The sequence below is a fragment of the Argiope bruennichi genome, chromosome 11 (genome assembly GCF_947563725.1).
Source record: "Argiope bruennichi chromosome 11, qqArgBrue1.1, whole genome shotgun sequence".
NCBI lineage: Eukaryota > Metazoa > Arthropoda > Arachnida > Araneae > Araneidae > Argiope > Argiope bruennichi.
In genome coordinates this window covers 54,549,746-54,572,176 of record NC_079161.1, presented here as the reverse complement: position 1 = coordinate 54,572,176, position 22,431 = coordinate 54,549,746, and the positions used below count along the sequence as shown (strand labels likewise).

The following is a 22,431-nucleotide window of genomic DNA, read 5'->3' as shown; positions in this document are numbered from 1 at the left end:
AATGAGTCATTGCATTATATATTTACTTATAAAGAAAGATGTACGCTTTTGACGATGTACAAAACAGACCATTCAGCCTATAGTTCCTAAATTTTCCACAGATATACTTTGGAAGGCAGAAATGCGCATAATTCGAGTTTTAATTAATTTAAGTGAAAATTTCATGTACATTCATCATAAATTTTGAAAAGAAAGGAAAAAGAAAAAACTTCGACACTTTTGCCACCAAAACTGACCGAATCATGGGTTTTTGAATTTTATTATTCTAAGACAATCGTCGCCTGTTGCTCATAAGTGCCGTGAGTTGATTGGATGATCTACATCATAGGTTCCCAAAGTGGTCCAGGTGGACCCCCAGGCGTCCATAGGAGACCACACGGGGGTCCACGTGGACGTGAAAAGAAAATAGGGGTTCACAAGTTGTAAGTGGGGGCCCACGAAAAATTTTCTGGTTTTCATAATAAAGAACAAAAATTTTGGCTTGGATTTACCTATCAATGTAATTCAATGACGTTAACTTGCAGTTACAAGGAAACAGCCTTAATTTAATAAAAACAAAGGGTGTAACTTCGGCTTTTCTTGGTAAATTGAAATTAATGAAGCAAAATATGAGTCGGCGCAAATTCTCCCAGTTTCCGCACTTGTCACAGATAGAATGTCTTGATGAGGATATTCAGACATACGCTCAACATTTAAATACCCTGCATGATGACTTCAAAAATAGATTTGAAGATATTTTGACGATGGAAATACCACCATGGATCATAACCCCATTTGATGAAACGGAAGAGGCGAATGTGGCAATACAAGAGGAGCTACTTGAGCTCAGCACCAACGAGGTACTGAAGGTGAAATTTAAAAAAGGCTATCAAACATTTTGGCTGCAGACAGAAATCCCCGAAAAATATCCTGGGCTTTGGGAAATTGCGAGAAAATTTTTGATAGCGTTTCCCTCATCATATCTTGTCGAAAGAAGTTTTAGTGCCGTTACCAACCTGTTAACAAAAAAAAAAAAAAAGGAGCAGATTGAACATCACATAACGGGGAGATTTGAGATTACTTCTTACAAAACTGAAGCCAAATATTGATAATTTGCTGTCAATTCATCAAGTACATCCGTCTCATTAAAAGTATGGCTATTTTTTTATTGTTGATTTACATTTCAGAGTTCATTGTTGATTTTTTGTCAATTGTTGATTGTTTGTAATAATAAATGTTTATAATTTTGTATAACTCCAAGTATTATTTTAATAAATAGGACACGAGAAAATGTGCTACTTTCTTTTTCTTTTTAACACCCCCAATTTAGAGTGATATTTTTTTAGGAGTTTTGGGAATACAGTAGAAATGTAACAGCAGGGGGTCTACCGAAAATAGTAAAACTTTGAAAGTGGTCCACGAGAAAAAAAGTTTGGGGACCTCTGATCTACATCGAGGCGGTCATTGAAATTGTCTAGAATAATCTGAGATTGTGATAGCTGAGATTGTGATATTGTTCAGTGTTAGTCGCAGAAATGAAGATTTTTTTTAGGGATTGTATAAACAAAATGCTTTATGACAGTTAAGATATGAAGACTGTATAAAAATTCAAATTTCCCTAATTTTTTTCAATATTGCATTTATTGACTCACACAATATAAAATATAATTCTTCACATCATTTTCCAATTGGAGCAATTCCCTTCCTTCAAGCATTTCTCCAATTGGAAATATATATTTAATTCTAATGGTTCAGAAATTAGTAGATCATTTTTAGATTGAATATTCTATATATAGAAAAAATATTTTATTATGTTAAATATGACATGCATAGAAAATTAAAATATAAAAAATACCATTTTTTTTCAATTAAAATTATAGAATATGCCAACTTTTACAAAAAATAAATAAATAAATAAATAAAAAAGCTTATTCGATTAATGAAAATTTTTTATCTTGCTTACTACATAGTTTAAAAACTACTGTTATATTTTTACGATTCTTGAAACATAAAATAGCTACATATTTTTCCTATTAGACTAAATCAAAAATATTAAAGTTTTAATATTAAATTTTGCAAATCGAAATAAAAGATTACATTTACTCTACAACAATCGTAACAGAATAAATAAATAAAAAATAAAGAGCGCCAAGACTATTTTAAGATTATGTAAACAACTAAAATGATAATTATTTTCAAAATCAGAAAAATAAGTTCTTTTTCTAGAAAGAATCATTTCTAGAAAGAATTTGGAAAACATGTTTTAATCGTCTTTTCAAATAAATAAAATAGTTTATTTGGGCTACAGGAAAATCGCCTGCGCAAAATTGAATCAATTCACAGACATAATACAAACATTTTATTGAGCTCTGTGTTGAGCTTGGGTTCTGTTACGTATGCTTTAACTTCTTTCTTCCTTATCAACCTCGTAAGGGATTGTCAAAGAATTGAATTGATAATGCACATTTAACATGTGTCATGTGAACATAAATTGATTTCAATTCTTACATTTTTGTAAATTACATTTTTAGAATTGATTAAGATAGACTTTTTAAAATATTTTTCCAGAATATATTTTTGCAGCTTCTCTAATTGATTGCGAACTCTAATATTTCACTGGATTTGTTAAATGAAAGTCTTTGCACAAGCTGCCTATTGCCTATTGAGAATAAACTCATAATTTTAAATTATGGCCAAAGATAAGAGAACGATACTTATGCACTAGAACATGAAAAGGTAAAAAAGTGTTGATTTTTGACTGACGAAAAATTAAATATACATCAGATCCTGACACGCAACATATTAGTAGTGGAACCACACTTTGAATCCGAGATCCTTCTCTTATATTTATAAAGGTAGCATGTGAAAGTGCAGCGATTATTCCTAAAACCAACATCCACCTAATCAGCATAATCTTTTGCATAACTATAAATACAATAAAATTCTATGCTCTTCCATTAAATAAATAGCTACCAAAATGTGACAGATGCGTAAAGTACAACTAATGAATTAATAATATAAGGGTGGTTATAATTAAACTTGCCCTGTAAACAAAATCCTACAATGCAAACGGGTGAACGGATTGCCACGAAATTTGGTGTATAGACTATACACGAGATGCGCTCACGGAATTTCGGAACAAAAATTTTGATTCCAAAATGTCACCAGAGGGCGCCTTAGTCGAAAAAATATTAAATTTCTCGATTTTTTTTTTTTTTTTTTTTTTTTTTGAAGTTTCGTGAGTGCATCTCGCTTATAGTCTATATACTAAATTTCGTTGCAATCCGTTCACCCGTTTGCATTGTAGGATTTTGTTTACAGGGCAAGTTTAATTATAACCACCCTGTAGATATTGTGAACGATCATAAAAAGCTTCTTCTTGTATTTATTTTTTAGAATAAATACAAGTTTCATATTTCATATTTATTTCATTTCACACAGTCATTTATAGTAATTAACTTATTTTTTAATCAGAGTTTTGGTAAATATGATGGCAACACATTAATAAAAGCTAATTTTTTGCCATACTTGTGCGGATTAAATTTTATTTTTATTTTGCTCGAAATAAATTGTTGAAAAATACAATTAAATTATATTTTTAAAAAAATTCATTAAAAATAGAAATTTAATTTATAGGTCAAAATATTAGAACCATTGAAAAGATTATTTTTTGAACTTCAGTATGATGTAAAAATCAATTTTGTGCTGTAATATTTCCGGAAGTTATAGAAAAAAACGTCGAAATTTCGCTTAATTTTTAGTTAATTAAAATTCTAATAAAAAAATCAAAAACATCGCTCCGAGGTGCACATTTCTAACCTCCAAGATATACACGTGCCAAATCTGGTTATTGTAGGTCTAACGGTCTGAAATGTAGAGCGCCAACACACACATACACGCATTGAGCTTTACTATAAGTATAGATTATCTATTTGTAATGTTAATCTATCACACAGAGAAAGAGACCTTTAAAAACGTAAAGTCCAATATTCTGAAGTTCGATTTGACAAGTTTGTTATCATCTGGCCTTCCTGAAAATGTTTATTGTTCAATTATCTCACCAACAGTTTCGACATTCAAGAACAAAGACCGATTATTTGTGCCTTGTTTCCATGATTGCATGGCAGATGAAAAGCTCATGACGATTGTTCAAAAGTTTAAAGGTACTTTACAGTATTTCTTTGAGCTCAAATTAGATATGTATGTTGAATCTCGTTCTCCTGGTTAGTTGAGTCCCACTCCGAACTCAATTTTCCAACTCGTGTCTCCTCCCCCCCCCCTTGTTAGTCTGATAGTGAAACTTATGTTCGTTAATAATCCCCGTGCTTAGTGATTATCGGGAGACGAATTTGGTTGACAAAGCTGAAGGGTCTGGAAAACACAAAAACCATGGCGATATCCTAAACCCAACATCCACCTAATCAGTATAATCTTTTGCATAGCTACGGATACAACAAAATTCGGTATTCTTCCATTAATTCAATAGCAATTAAAATGTGATAGATGCCTAAAGTAGGACTATGAAATTAGGAGTAAAGTAATACCTTTGAAGGCATCAGATAAATGCATGTGAAAAAGAGAGTAATAAGTTATATCGCGTTAATAATCCCCATGCTTAGTGATTATCTGGCGACGAATTTGGTTGGCAAAACTGAATGACCTGGAAAACACAAAAGTTATGGCGTTATCTCTATTAAGGAACGAGATCTGAATATACTTTTGAAAAATTCCGTATTCTCTTAGGAAAATTATAAAAAGAAAATGGGATCACACTGGAAATGAGTTTTTTGCTTGAATTGTTGATCACAGAGAAATTCATCTACTGGTTAGAGCAGATATTTTCTATTTAGCGATTGGTTGTCTGATTTGTGTTGTTAGTATCTACAAATGCTGTTTGTGTGCATCCTGACTGCCGACCGAAGACTCTCCATGTGTGTGGTGGCTGGCGCATGTATAAATCTGTCGTGGTCACAAAGTCCTCCATATCGAGAGTAATATCACTGGGGTACTGGTTCAGAGGTGATCGTTCTCAGATTCAGGTCTAAATAATGATCTGTGGATGAGTGAATGAATTCATGAATTAAGTCCGTCATAACCTTATTCATGAATAAGGTTATGACGCGTGAGAAGTTAAGTCGTACTCTTGGCCCTAGATGGCACTACTGAAAAAAACAAGGCTCATTCGGCTTAAATTTCTGACAGATAACTGTTAGCGGACTTGTAAAGTGCCATAAGTCACAACAACACAACAGTGTATTTATAAGCTTGCCGGACCTTTTGCACTATTAACAAAACAGACGAATTTCCATAACAATATTAAAAGGTGTGTATATTACGATATAAAAATGGAAGTAAAAATATTATGTCTTGTAGTTAAAGCTTAATTCTTTCAGATACATTATTTTTAAAGAAAATAAAAATCCTAGTTACGCAAATATTATTTATTATAAAAAAAATGGGGAAAAGACATTCATTTCAATTATTTAAAATAAAACATTATTCAAAATAAGAAAAAATAATAATGTTTCAATAAGTCCCTTTTTACAGAGTCTTTTTTTTATATACAAATTATAATTGTTATATATAATATACAAATGTAATAAATGTTTTATATGCAAATGTAATTGTAAACAAATTACGTTGCATTTTTATTTTTAAAATGATTAAAAAATTCTAATTTAAAAAATTAATAAAAAATTTAATAATTACATTACCAATTTACATTGCATTTTTTAAAATGAATTTTGAAAAAATAATAAAGAATTTAATAATTACGTTACCAATTTAAATTACATTTTTTAAATGAATTTTGAAAAATTAATAAAAACTTAATAATAAGATTATATTGCAATTTAATTGGTATTAAAAGAAATAATCGTTTGTTCTTTAAAATAGTATATAAATCATTTCAAAAATTATTGGTGTAAAAAAACGCCGGAAATAACGCCGAAGTTTGGTTTAATAAATAAAATATCTTGAGAAATAATCGATTTTAAAAGTTGAATAGAATGCAGTGAGCTTAAAAATGTGATTCAAAGGCATATGCAAATGGCAGTTGTTTTCATACATCATTCTAGAGGAATTTCTGTATTAAACAAACAGACATATGTTAGACATGAACATAATATTGCTTTGTATTATAGACTAGCCACTTTTGACTGCCGTCTGATTCCTGGTTGGTATATTGGTTGTATATAAAATCAATATAATCTCTTATGCATAAATTAATGTCCATGATTCCCTCAATAAATTATTTTTAATCATGAAATCGTTTGAGTCAATAAAACCATAAATTTTAATGACCTTACGCCGGTTCTATTTTTTGTGTTCATGAAAAATTATGATATCAGAAAGCCTTTAAAAACTGAAGTTTCTTAATAATTAATTTTAAACTGTACATTGTCTTTTGCTATAATGTAACTTCACTTTCTGATTCCTCACTGAAATTGCACAGATAAGTAGCAGAATCGTTTTTTCCTAGCTATCAACAATGAAAGAAAGTCACGTGATTAAATATTAGAAAAAAAAACCCCATCAAAATGGCTTGAATTTTATTACAAAAATGTAATTTATTATTAAAAATAATGTAAAAAATATTTTTTTTAAATTGTTAAAATTTATGAAAAATTTGAAAGGCCAGTTAATTTGGAATCCTTAAAAAGACATTTATTAAATTTTGAAATGGTTAGCTTTTATGAAAAATATTTTTAGGAATTATTCGCTAAAAAACAAACATTACAACAAAGGAAATCTAGTTAAATTTTTAATTTACTAAAAATTCAAAATAATCGTTCTAAGGTGTATATTCTTATCCGCCAAAGTATAATTGTGCCAAATTTGGTAGCTGTTAAACAGTCTGTCCATAGAAAATCCAAACGCAAGCATATAGCAGCCCATATTTCAGATTCTAAATTGTTAAATTATTCAAAATTTTCTTTAAAATGCCAAAATATAAAGTGATACAAATATGCATCGAGTATAGAGTCGATAAATAGCAACCACGATAAGGAAATATTCTTTTTGACAACTATATAAAATTTTTTGTCGCATTTCATAATCAGCACTTCTTTTTATTTTTATCTTTATTTCATCAAAAATTTACGAAATATAAACCGTTTAAAATTTGCAAATTCAAACCGACATTTCATTTTAGATGCTGAAAAAAAATGATAATATCATCATACTGATCAACATTTCTGGCGAAATCATATCAGATTAATCATCGGATCAGCAATTTTGAAACCCTATTGATGACTAAGCTGATATAATAAGATTTTAGATCTTAGAGTTAGATCTTCAGATAAGCAGTCGCATTATCTGCAATTTCTAACTCTTATCACTTTTATCTGAGATTTAGAAATCTAAGGGTTGATTGCTATATCCCTCGTATGATTTGTTAATGCTTAGAACAGTATATTAGTTACCAGTTCAGTAACTTCTTCTAAATGACAGATTAAGTATTTTTAGAATTGAAATGTTAGTCAATTACTTTTAAAAGGTTAGACTAGTGTAGTATCTGATTTTATATAGGAACCACATTACTTTTAAAATATGCGCCGACGTTCAGAATAAATTTTTTGAAAAATTCTCTAAAATAGTTATATTTTTGAATTTTTGCATAAAAATGACTGAAAAAACGTCTGTGAAGCCAGAATATGCCAATTAAGAGACAATTTTTTTTAATTGAAAAAAATAGGCCTTTTTTTACTGTAAAGAGGTATAAAGAAAAACTTTTCTAGTTTTTAAAAACACATATCAGCAATTTCATTGATTTACATTGGCTATTAAAAATTGATCTTTAAGTTTGAACCCGGACATGTTAAAAGAAAAAAAGGTAGAGAGAGCCAGTTTTTCGCATTTAAATGGAAGACTATAATTTGAGAGGAAAAAATTAAACTGAAAAGTTGTTAATACTAAAGAAACTTAAAATATGTATTGTAAAAACGTTATGATAATTATCCTATTTTAAAAATGTTTGATTTAAAATAGTATTATAATGAGAAAAAATTCAATTTAAAGTTGTTTTTTTTTTAATTTTTAACCCATTTTTCAATGGCCGTTACACTCATGGATACAATTATTTATTGTTTTTAGTGAATCAATCCCCACGAAGTAAAAGTTTCCTTATTTTTCAAATTTAATTTTCACTACTTTTTGGGGGGAGGAGGGGGGAAATCGACTATTATGCAATTTGCAAACATAGAATAACACATTTAAAATAAGATTCTTTTTCGTCCCCCGAATTTTGGTTGATAGAAAAATACTTACACGCATTTTTCGACGACCCTGATTCTTTCGACAAGAAAGAAATTTTCGAAAAGTAATTCAGGCATTGATTCGAAATTTTTATTCCTTATTTCATTCTATAAAAATCGTACTTATGTAAAATTCTGAAAATTTCGTCAAATTTTAAACAAAAAAATTAAGATAGTTTCCCAAATCTGCACTCTTAATTTTTTTTTTTTTTTTTTTTTTTTGCTCCGGATCTAATTATTCTATTATAGCATTCAATAATTTATTTTATTTGACCTTTTAATATCAACATTTGTATAAGTAGAATCTTTCTTCTCATATCCCTTCTTTATTCTAAAATGCCAAAATTTAGAATCTGAGCTTCCATCTTCTGTCCACCTTCCACCCTTTATCCAATAGCATATTCGGAACAAACTTAAGAGTCCTGACCAATTCAACATCTCAATCCTATTATGTACTTTTTCCAAATTTTGATACTTTTCATGACAATTCGTTTGGACTTGGATAAAAACTAGAGCGGCACTGTGGCGCGATCTAGCGGCCTAAATCAGCAAATGTCAGAAACTATCCAAAAAAAATTTGAATATGCGCTACTCGATCGATACCAGGTGCGACGACTGTAGAAGTCTTTACATGATCAAAGCTTGCGGATATGTTTCAAACGTTTGACAAAATTCCATCATCTATTTGACAATCGATTCGTAAGCGTGTGAAAGCAACAACGTAAAAAATGGCACATCCTAGAAAAATGAACTTTAATACATAATTTTAATATCAAAATTGCAGATGAGTATAATTAAAAGGGGGGGGGGCAGACTGACTGCGCTTGTGAATATAATAATATAAAAACGAAGGTCAATCAACTGAAATCTGCAATTTTGTGCTGATTCATTATATGTTCACTTCGAGCTCAATAAGATATTATTGCTAATATTTTCTTTCAACATTTGTTTTAACTCGTTTTTGGTAATGCATCTTTTTTTTGTTAGTGGATCAGTATTTATTTCAATTTGATTTTAGTGATTTAGTTTTGATTTGAGTGTTCGTGAACCTGTGGAAGATTGTGACGCGCGAGGATAGAACCCGGGACCTTGTGGTTCGCAGTCCAGTAACATGACCATGATACAAAAGCAATTGCATAGCTGTTAACTGGCACATAAGTTTTCACCACAAATCTTATGCATAGAGATGATTCTACTGCAAGGAAATAAAGGTTAAGAATAAAGAAAATTTTGCCATGAAAAGTAATACAAAATCGATTGTCATTTAATCAGATATGAGATATTTTTAATCGGATAGCACCCGTCTGGGAGGGACATCTTCTGGTTAGAAAATATTACATATCATTCAAAAGTTGTTTGTTTTTTTAAAAATTATAGATAAAATGCGGTAAACAAATTTTGAAAATTATCTAACTATAAGACTTAGAATGAACTGGAATGTCATTTCCACATTTTTTTATTCGAAGCATACGAAGAGAGAAAGTGTTGTAACCATAATAAAAATTCGAAAATTTCGAAAAATTCTTAATCGAAAATTCGTGATTTCGACTAATCTCCATGTTTCAAACTTTCCTGAATCCGAAAAACATTTTTTTTTTCGGGAGGGAGGGATTATGTTTGTCTGTCTGCAAGCTTAATACCTCAAAAACACGTTGAGGTAGAAAGATGAAATTGGTAAGTAGCCAAAATATCAAATATCTAGATATCTATCAAATTCTGAGCGAGGATAGTCTGCCCGTCCGCTTGCAGCGGAACAAGATAATTCAAAAATGCAAAATGTCAAACGGATGAAATTCGGTATTATCATCAAAAATGTAAATGTCTATCAAATTTTGAACCAAATGGCTGTTTTCGGTGTTTTGACCAAATATTTTGAACCATCTGTTGATATATATATTCGCATTTATGTGAATGCGGTAGCTCAAAAAACAGAATGATTTAGATACATGAAATTTAGTACATGATCGTATGACCAAAATTAGAGATCTATATTGAATTTTTAATCCAGTCCTTCAAGCGAAAAATATCCAACAAGCTATGTTGTGAGCTATACAACGGAAATCCGGGAGTATTCCCACTTGCAGACATTACCGTGACTTTAGAGGGTTTGCTCTTTTCACCTCCATCCCCGCCATACCTTTTGAAGAGATCCAGAGATGAGGAAAACCAAAAACTGTACAAGAAAATCGAGATGAGAAATTCAGAATCGTATATTGTGGAACCAAGTGAAAAAAAAGAATTCAAAATTTCTCATTCGATTTGTGTAATTTGAAACCTTTCTAAGAGAAGATAACAAACTTAACAACAACCAAAAAATATGATGGAAAATATTTATGCTATATGGAAAACGCCAAATTTTGATACATAGTTCCTATGTGAAAATTGTGTTTTCAAACTTCTTTGCAATCACAGAATTGTCATTATCAGAAAATTACAAGTTTTAAAAAGGATTTACTGTATTTTTGATCTACTGGGTTATAGAACTGCATAGTTGAAGAATTGGAAACTTAAAAATATATTCTTCGCCAGCATTAGAAACTAGAAAACCAGTGTCCACTTTAACTGTAAATTACTCGCAACGATCGAACAGGATTCTGAAGGTATTCTGGTTCTCATCCAAGCAAAACACAAATGTGGATCAGTTTCATCTGAAAATCTACTAAAAAAACAGCCTATCGCCGTATAACGACAGATTTATATTTCAAGTGACACGAAGTTTCCAAAGTCACTTTGGCCCTCAGAAACTGACACATTGATTCATAGGCTAAAATAGTTACGCATAGAATGGTAGATTAATCACAACTGAATTGTTATTTAAATTAAATAATGTAAAACTACCATGAAAATTTCCTTTCAAATTTATAATCATTTTCAATAACAACTTTTTCAAAAGTCAGCTGGAAAGTAGAGCAACTCCTTTCTATTTTCTTGTATGCTAAGACAATATGGCGAGTTTCGTTCTTCATAGTTCAATGAAGAAACGATTTTAACTGTCTTAAGTTCCACTGATTAGATTAAAAATTTATATAATGTTGGTGGCAAGACCACATGCCAAATTTCATTTGTTTTAGATATTACAATTTTAAGACATCGCATTTACTCACAGATCGACAGATGGTCAACCTGTTGGCAGATTGAGTCCAAAATTTAATGTAGTATAATTCCAATGATAAATTCATATACTAAATTTCATCCATTTAGCTATTAATTTTTTTTAGATATTATATTTATATGGATATGGGTGAACAATCAGAGAACATTCCCATGGACATAATCTCACTCAAAATTTCTCAAAAATCTGGAAATTTTATTAAAATGCTACGTACTAAATCTCATATTTGTAAATTTTTGCGTTTTTCAGTTACCATGTTAATAGAGCCACAATGATAACTTAATTCCAAAAACTTATTTTTCTGAATCAGGAATGTCTGAAACGAGGAGATTAATCAAAGTTTCAAGGGAGAATCTTTTCACGGTTACTATACTTTCTCATGGTATACTTTGTTTATAAGAGAAAAAAATTAAAAAAATTTGTGAATCGTAAATATGAAATTTTCATATATCGTTCATTTTTATATAGTTTTAGTAGAAAGAAATATGTAAAACATTGTTCAAACTGATATTAATTTTAAAACCTTGTTGTTTTAGGAATATTTTAAATATAAAACATTTTATATTGATTTTAAATTTTTTATAATTTTGCTGTTTAAATAGAATGAGAAATTTATAATTTTGTACATTTTCAAACCTGTTTCAGATTTTCTTTCAATTCCACTGGAATTGATTTGTAAATATATATATATATATATATATATATATATATATATATATATATATATATATATATATATATATATATATATATTTACTTGATTGGAAAACAGGTGTTTTTTTATCACTAATCTTACGCTTGATGGAGCACAAATATTGTTCTTTCGTTGAAAAATTCATAAATTTAACTCAAGCGCATCCGTTGGACACGACTCCTTAGAAGATCAAGAAATGATATTTAAAAAAGAAAGAAGAAAAAACAACTCAAAAAGTATAAAAAGAACTAAAAAAAAAAATTCGCAAATGTTGATTATAAAACGAAAAGAAGAAAATTGCGAAAATAAATAATACCTTTAAAAGTAGATTATACATCACATTTAAAAAAAAAACAAAGACAAGAAAGTTTTAAAAAAAAACATTCAAAATTGAATGAGATTTGAAAAAACATTAGAAAATGATGGAAACTTGTGAATCGCGGCAAATGGCATTCAAAGTTGTGTATAGCTCTAAGTTGTAAAAAAACTGTGAATCTACAACTAACTGTATTTAAAGTTTAATGGTACTTATGCAATTGAAATACATCATTAAATAAATTTTTTAAAAATACGCATTCGAAAATTTTATAATCAAACGCATTATCTAAATTTAATGTACTTACAAGATATGAAAATCGAATGACTATTTTCGAATTGCTCAAGTTTAAGATAGAAGCATAAAAATATATATATATAGTAGCACACTCTAACTCGAAAACGGACATAAAATTTGGGTTATATCATTATCTTAAAAATATTAATCGGAAAAAAAATAAAAAATAAATAAATGGGAGAATATTTTGTGTAACGACATTACACTAATATATAAAATGATGAAAGCTAATAAAACACATTTTCTATTTATAATATACATGCCGCATGGACTGCTCCAATTTTTATAACATTTATTTAAGATATAGAATCTGTATCTTAAGCGAATAAATCATCAAATTTAATTATGAGACTTAATGAAAAGCTTTATTTCCGAATGATAAACAGATATTTATATTTCTGACATTTCAAAACCTTCAAATAACGGACCAAAATAATTTTATTAAAAAAAAAAAATCCGCTTGAATATTATGCCAGTTTTAATTGCTTTGGAGTTTGGTTTCTCTCAATCCTTAATTCTTTCAGCTAAAAAAAAAATCTAAACGAATATTTTCTCTGGCAAATTAATATTTCCTTTAGAAAAATCCATTTCTTATAATAAATACCCTTAAAATTCAAAGATAATCGTTGTCATAAACATTGCATATTTTCTATATAAACGAAAATTAATTCGTAGAACTGCATAATAAGGATGGTAATTTGAGACGTCTGGTTATTTTCTTTATTTCAAGGGAAAAAAATTAAATAATTTTCTTAGTCATTGAAATAATCGATGTACTAGATTTCAAATATTTTAAAGTCAAAGTATTACAAGTTATTAAAAAAAACTAATTTTATTTTAAAATATTTCCATACAAATCTTACATATTATGAAAGAATAAATATTGGAACAGTGCTTTTTTTAGAAGAAACATACTAATATAAAATGCAAAAGAAAAAAATAACAAACAAATTAAATCATCCGTGCAAATCTATTAAAAATATTCAGACTTATTTTTATTTTAACATTAGTATTGAACAGTGCTATATTTTTAAATAATTGATATTGTTTTTGCATTTATATTTTTTAAATACGTTAACGATTAAATCTAAAAAATTATTTTAATTTATTGCAATTGTTGCAAAAATATGTATAGAAGCATTACCTGTCGCTGAAGCCGGCAACCAGTTGCAAATTTGTATGGCTTATCGTTTGGAAAAACGCCTCTAAGATCACTTGCGCATATAACCCAGTCGGAAATAGCGCGCAGAAGTTTAGTTCATTGAAACAATGAAAGAAATCGAAACGAAAAAAGAAAGAAAAGGCAGAGAACCTCAGACGCTAGATAATCATTCGACTCCGTTCGAAAACGTCAGCATTACGTCAAAAGAAATTCTTCCAAGATTCTGTTTCACTTGCAGGAGAGCGCCATCTACAAAAGAAAATTAGAACTATTCGGAAAATAGGAGATTTATTTCAGTTTATACATAGTTGATTGATTGGGTTATCTTCGTTTATAGAATTCATAAAAATTAATATTAATTTGATTCTGAAATTAAAAATTGGAAATTTTGTTGCATATATTCTCTTCTTGGTGAATCCTTTTTGCATGTTTTAAAGATAAATTAATCGGAGAAATTATATTCGGAAGTGCAAATTAATTTTTATTATCATTTAATATACTAGTGGCTTTTGACAGCCATGTGGTTCTTCGGAATTATTGTTTAATAAAAATCTTAATTAAGTATTTTATGTAATTTGGTCTTAATGGTTCCCTCAGCAAAATATTTTTAAACTTCAAATTTTGGTAGATATATGCAACTAGTGTTATTTTAAGCCTTACACCGTTATGCTTGTGCTGTGCAGTTTTCTAATTTTTTTTTAATTTGTATGTTTTACATCTAATTACTTTATAAGAAAAAGCAGTAGTAATTAAAAATAGGCGCACTATAAAAAAAAATCAGCCACTGCTTGATTCTGACGTTGAACCTTAATTGTATATATAACAAAATTTCAAAAAATTTATTAAAAGCTTACATTATGTTGAAGCCTACTCAATATAAGAAAATAATCTGAGTCTTTATATTTTACTCATTAATTAAAAATAAAACAATATTATTATCATATTTAAATTAATTATAAAAAGAAAAATTTGTATGACAAAAAATATTTATATCAATGGAAAGATATTTTTGTAAATTTTAAGAATGACATAAAAATTAATTTTTAGTTGCAATATTTTCTGAAGTTTTCAGGAGATACCACAAAATTTCGCTCACCTTTTAATTAATTAAAATTTTAAAAAACCGTTCCAAGAGTACATTCCCACTATGTGCCAAGGCCAAACGGTCTCTCTAGTAGAAAGCCAACACAAATTTTCATTCGTCTTTATTATAAGCAGAGATAAATAACATAATAATGAAACAAAAAGATAATATCTTAAGTAAAAAAATTGATTGATAAATAATAATTATCATATTTGATATTAATTTCATTTATTTCCTGATATCATTTCAATAATTGTTTTACTTATAATAATTATAATACAATAATATAAATTCATTAAAAAATTTTCTCTCTAAAAAATTTTTGGAAATTGTTTTTTTGAAATTTTATTCATTAGATAGAAGACAGTTTATCTGAGTGTAATATTAACAGCTTCTTTTCAGTATATTCCTAAAATAGTTTTAACGTTTGGAAATTTGATTTAATATTTTTTACAGTCACAAAAAATAACAAATAAAAGTGAAAAATATATCGCACATAAACGTCTTCAAGCAAAACAAAAATTAACCATTTTTTTCATTTTATTAAATCTACATAAATTTAAAGACAAAAATTCTAGACAGAGAAACTTAATTTTTACTGCAGACGATAACTTTTACGAAACCTTAAAAAACAAATAATTCCATCAATTATAAAACAATTAGCATTCGTCCAACAACCTAAAATATTTATCTTTTTCACTACAGCAACTTGAAACTTTTTTCAAAAACAAATCGTGCATTGAAGGAAGTAAACAAAGGTCTTCTCCTATGCAAAATTTTTAGTTAGCAATCAGCTATTTTGCATTTCTGAATGACTTCGAAATTATTTTTTATAATAAACTTCCTGCTTTGTAGTTTAAAATACTTCATTTCATACGAATGCAATTTGAAAAGAAATTTTCTTTTTGCAGTTTTCATTAAAAATATAAAACATTAAAACATAAACAAACTACAATAAAAATCACAAAATCACATGATGGTCAAAGTTTTGACACTTGGTTCATAATTTCTTAAGAATCTACAATTTTGATGCTAAACCTGCTTACCAAATTTTGTTTTATCTAGCTCTTTATATTTTGTAATTATCAAGTTCATTTCTATTAGAACAGTCAAACAGTCAGACTTCCACGGAATGGATATTGTTCAAAATTTGACAGAAATCAGAAAATTTAGTATAAAATTCATATACCATATTTCAAACATTTAGCTCAAAATGTTTTTCAGATATCGAATCTACAGATGGGCAGAGTGATATAATTCCAAAAATTTGTTTTTCTGACTCAGAGAGGTTTGAAATATGAAAATTCGTCAAAATCTCGAGATTGATTTTTTTTTGACGACTATAATACTTTATCTTTGCATATTTTTCACAATAAAAAATAAAGACGTCAAATGTTGAATGGAAAAAAAATTTGAAATGCAATTCGATCATCAGAATTATAGATCTTCATCAAATTCTGGACCAAATCCATCGTAAAATTTACCATCTATTGGTCTGTATATCAGCGGATACACATATGAACTCAAAAGGGTTAACGAATTACACAAAATACATACAAACTTATTTAGTTAGTTAGTTGGTTTTAGTCGATCGAATAGTGGATATCCAAAATGCATATCGTTTTTCTTCATTTATGAAGTACAGATCAGGCCATAATTTAGTTTAAGCAAAAGTCGAAGGAAGACACTTCCATTAATGAAATTTACCGAGCACTTCGAGTACCTGCCATCATTCCTAATATGGACAGAAGATGCATATTCTTAAAAGAAGAAATGAAAAGAAATTACCTTATTATATAAGTACATAGAAAAGTGAAGGAGAGAATTTATCTCGATTTTTATATCACAACATTAAACATTCAACTTCGGGATTCTTATAAAGCTACATGTTCTCAAAATCCGTAAAAAAATATCCTCAAACTCTTTCTGTGGCAAATAAAATTCTGTATGTGGTCTTCGAACACAAACTGTAGATTTGTGTCAAATTTTTGATGATACCTCTCAGCTTGTGAGCACGAAAACTTAAATGCGTAGAGAAATAAATTATTGAGATTTGATATATGGTTCCGGAAAGGTAGAAATAGGGCGAATTTTAGATTGGATTCATCCTTGAATAGACTTCTGTTCCTGCATATAAAAAAAAAATCAATTTCTCAAAAAAGCGACTAGATGAATAAGATCAGTGAAATTTAGCATGTAATCTGAGCATCAAGCCAGAAAATCTTTTTTTTTTTTTTTGGATATCATCATTGAAAAAGAAAAGGGCTAATACATAGCTCCATTTTCTTCACAGAGTATTCCATAGTATAAAAATATAGGAGAAAGTTCATGCAGAATCACTAGTTGGTTTGTTGTTATTGTTGCTTATGGCAGTTGTCCTAGACAAGCCCGCTGACAAAGTCAGCGATTTCAAGCAGAGTTTTAGCGGTCTCTTGTTTCAGTAGTGCCATCTAGGCCCAGAGTACATCCTAGTGTGTATTTTCACGGAGCGGACTTCATTCATACATTTCATTCAACAATTGTAATTTAGACCGGAATCAGAGAACCATCATCTCTGATCCAGTACCTCAGGGGTATTGTCTCGACTTGGAGGACTTTGTGGCTACAACAGTGGCACATACGTGCACCAGCCACCATGTACGCGGAGAGTCTTCATTCGGCGGGGATTGAACTCACACTAGTTGGTTTTGATCTTTAATAGCGACATTTTTTTCTTCTTTATTTTAAAATAGATTTCTTCATTCTATATGGAACAGAAGCTCCGAGGTTTGGATGCAAAACCCCCAGAATCTGGGTTTAGAAAGGAGAGGGAATATTCTGGAAAATATTGAGAATTTCCATGCCAACGCATTGCACGTGTTCTGACTCAACTCTCATTGACCCTGATGGAAAGGTGCCAAAATTTTAATAATTTCTCTAATATACTATGTATATTATTAAACATTTATAATACTACTTCTCTTCGCAATTAGTCTCCTGGTAAGGAAGATAGTATTACAGACGGCTCTAATGGATGCTGGATCAATGAACCCCAGCTTTGGTGACAAACTTGGCGACAAAAATGAAGAAATTTCAGATTCGTGGCTCCTTTTAGATGTTTCGATACTTTGTCAAGGGAGCTATAAAATTGGAGATACAATAAGAAGTTGAGCAAATTCTTCTTTCGAAGTGTTCATCTTCTGCGAGTTCTCTTTAATTAAGATTGTTTCTTAAGATTGTTTGTTACCTATTTTCTGTTTGTTTACTACAATGGCTGTTTTGTGCACTCTTCGTCTATGCTTTGTTACCTTTGTATTGTGTTTTCTTTACCCGTTATTGAACCTTTTGGAGTTTCCATTACAATGGATTTTCAGATTGATTTTTCCCTAGCAATATAAAATGGAATGCTTGCTTATTTGTTTGTTGATTATTTGTTAGAACCTTATAATATTCTACACTCCTTGACAAAAGCGAACAAAATTTAGCACATTTGTTCCTTAGCACACCTAGAAGGATAAACTTCTCAGTTAAAAAAAAAAAAAAAAAAAAATCGGCTTTCTAAAACGGATGAAATGAAGGTAGAATGATTTTACGTTTTTCCGCAATAAGTTTGAAACATATAATTGCACAAAAATTATTCTTACAATATTTTGAACTTATTATTCTTACATTTTGAAATTTTAAAAAATTAGTTCAGTGACATGAATTTTATTTCTATGCGACTATTTCTCTAATTTTCATCAATTATTTTGAAACTTTTCTGATATGAATGATAATATTTAAATTAAGGTCGAGGGTTCTAAAACATTAAAAAAAAATCAAAAATTTGAATAGAAAATTATATGCCTCCAAGTTTGCACCGAATATCTTACAGGAGAAGGAGTAAAGGGAGTGGAATTTGAAGTCGGTTTTACGCGCTTGAATAAAAAGATATCAATTTCAGAAAAGTTGAATTAAATTCCAGATATTAAAAAGACCCATAACATGCATTTTAAAACAATATGATAGTTTAATTAGATCAGGAGTAAATTTTTCAAAGAAAGAATTTATTATTACTTGAGTGAAATTTTTGAAAATCCACTTTATGCACGTAATATATATAAAGAAGTAATTAATAAAAATTTAAAATCAATATCTGGATTCTTTTTTTAATAGAATTTTCTTGGAAAAATGCTTATAAGTACTTTTGAATTGATCAAAATTCCCGAATCAAAAAATAATCAATCAATTTCATTCATACATTTCATCATTGACTGGCCATTGACGCGGCACCCATTCAGCACGCACAGGACAGAACGTACAACGGTCTTTCTTACGATGACACTATTCGTGCTGGGAAGCCAAAACTACAGGTTTGCAACACTATTTTAAAAATGCTGTTCTTTGATTTCAAATGATATTATAATACTCGATTTTTAAGGAAAAAAAGAAAAAGGAATGAAAGTTGAATTTGTCATTAACATTTTCTTTCAATCTCTAAGCCATTTTCTCATTACCGTTACGTTCTTGAATGCTACTCTTTAAATGTTTCTTCAGAATTAGTCGCCACAAAAAAATACTTTTGTTTTTCTTTTTCAAATTTAATTTTCATTATTTTGACATTTGAATCATAGGACTTCACTATTTGAATCAAAGAATAACATTTTCAGAACAGGAATTATTTTTTTTCAATTCGTGAATATTAGTAAAAAACTCACAGGCATTTGTTAACGGTCGGGCCATTTTTAACAGAATCAAATTTTTCCGAAATAATAATAATGCAGATATTGATCGGATTTTTGAGATTTCATTAAAATTTTTTCTCTAAGTTTGATAGCTTTTTATTTAAACAAGAAGAACAGGGTCTCAATTTCCACCACCTTTACCTCCTATTTAATAACATATTCAGGAGCAAACTTAGAGAACCGTTTTGGTTATCACCTCAACCAATTAAATTGATAATACATGTTTTTTCCATGACAGAGTACAATTCAATCGGACTAATTCTGCACCATCAATATTAGTTAATCCATAGACATTTAATTAAAATTAAATATAATAATATACATTCCCAATAAACTATCTGCATCACTAATGAAAGGTTGTCTAAATATATTTCATGTCTCTCTTTAATGAACCATTATTTATTTATTTATTTAATTGGTATTAACATTTTTTGACGGAGTATATCAGTAAGCCATAAAAATCTTTTATTGAAAGTTTAGTAAAATTTTTAAAGATTAAAAACATTAGATTACATTTTTTCGATTCAAATTTAACTGATTACGGTTCTTGATTATTTTGAAAATTTAACATGCAAGTTTGTATTTTCACATAAGAACGCCAAACTGTAGAAAAAGTAAAAGGATCAGTTAAATCAGAGAGCTATTATTTTTGGTTTCAAAAAAAGGAATACTCTCACTTTGGCATGTACAAATAAGAAATAGATTCATCAGTACAAATAGAAACCGGTGGTTTGAAAAAAGTTATTTATTTTATTGTAAATAAAACACATTGTAGCTTATATATGTATGCATTTCCTACATCTCCTTCTAAACAACTAGGCCGAATTCAACTGAATTTTATACAATTATTACATAAAATATGAGAAAGTATAATATCAACTTTTTAAAGATCTAAAATTAAATATTCAATTAATTAATAATTTTTAAAAATTCTTTCTTACACTTTCAACTACTCAATTATAAATTTTGTTCATTTTTTTATATATATTTTAATATGTTTTTTGACAAAGCTTTTATTGGTCTCAAAGTAGTGATTTAACCATGTTTAAAACTAAGCTTAAATCATCACTCAAACGATAACAACTTTTCTTATACTTCTGCATATTTCCTGAAGGACATCTCGGGACATATGCTGAAGTATAAACTTCTGGCATTGTTGTTGGTTCTCGCCACCCTAGTTGGTGCAGAAGTAATGTGGAGTAACTACCTCCTACAGAAGACAGAACGCACCTGTGAAAGAGTTGTACCGTGTCTGCTGATGGTACTTAAGTTCAGATAATTCGTCCAACCATAGTTCCCACCAATACTGCTTCAATGTTCTGATCATTCAGATTATTCTGAATGCCTTTGAGCGCAATGAAGTAGACAATTGTGATTATAATTCAGAACTGGGAGGAAAATTTGAAAGACTAATAACTTACGGAGAAAATTAGCTATTAGTAAATATTATTATTAGTTATATTAATAGCTTATGGAGAAATGAGCTATTAATGTTTTTTTTTAATTGTCTTGTTCAACAAATATTCTAATTTTAATTAAAAGCAGATAAAAAAGAAATTAGACGATAAAATTGCTTTGTGTATCGAAATATTTTGCATAAAAGTAATTTTTACATTAAAACGAGAGAAGATTTCAATATCGAGCAATGTCTTGTATATCATCTAATTACTTATATATTATGCTTAGCCTCACAGATAGACAGGTTATTGTTGATCCTATAATATATATTTTGCTAGGAAACAGAAAAGCTTCCGAATTGTTAATTCAAGAAAAAAAATTCTTTGTGAATAAAAAAAAAAAAAAGAGAGTTGAACTTCAGACATTTCTGCAAATCTCTCAACTAATAATAAAGATAAATATGTGTGTATTGAAGCTCTACAAGAGAAGACTGTTTGAATGAAAGATACCAAATTCAACAAAAATACACTTCAGAAGTCCTAGTTAAAAATCGTATACATTTTTCTTGAAATTTGGGATTTTTAATTAATTTTTCTATTATAATTTTCAATAATAGATTAGATTGCTGCAACAATATTCAAATCATTTTCACTGTTTCATGAACTATTTAATTGCCTGAATTTCTTCTATTGTTGACAGTTAAGGAAGAAATATTCCACTTAATATATGTGCAGTTTACAGACAAATAAGAGATTGCAATATTACAAAAATAAGAAAACAGATTAACCTGAAAAGTTACATTTTTAATAGCTGTATGATGCCATGGGACTTGACGTATAAGAATAGTTCATATATATAATGAACAGAAGAAATTAAGCCTATTAAAGTAACAAAGCATTCATTTTTACCACAAACTGATGCTTAAAAATATTTTTAAAAGAATTTATGAATATTAGGCTACGTATAAGTGATTTAATTGAAAGTAAACACAATCAATATACCTGGTGAATTAAGTGGTCATTAAAGATGACAAATGTGTATCTGTATACATATATTTTGCATTCAGCAAGGGATTAAACTGATGATGAATTGACAATTTAAATATTTTAAATAATAAAGAAAACCCAAGATCCAGTCTTCCATCTCCAACTATATGATTTAGTCAATTTTTATTACACATGAAAACTCATAAACCTTAGAAATGTCATCGATCATTGCCACTCCCCTACCACGCACCATTTTAGAAAGAAATCAAAACCACAACTTCATAAGGTTTTTTATGGGAAAAAGCTCAAAGTCCTCTAGCATCGATCATTTTCCCAATTTTTATTTCATTTTATAGCTTATCAATGTCTGGATGTAATCTTTTTCTCTTGATTTTCTAGAGATTAAACCTTGACACAGCCTTCAAATTCAACAACTGGGCTGATT

The 22,431-nt window shown here is 28.9% G+C and overlaps 1 protein-coding gene across 1 annotated transcript in view; it reads right to left on the bottom strand.

Annotated features, from left to right (window-relative positions):
- The window catches only part of LOC129956487 (ornithine aminotransferase, mitochondrial-like), a 66,939-nt gene extending 52,984 nt beyond the window's left edge, over positions 1 to 13,955 (bottom strand). The window contains exon 1 of the mRNA XM_056068406.1: positions 13,798 to 13,955. The gene's annotated coding sequence lies outside the window, so the exon portion shown is untranslated. The remainder of the gene's footprint in view (positions 1 to 13,797) is intronic.
- Positions 13,956 to 22,431: the final 8,476 nt, after the last annotated feature.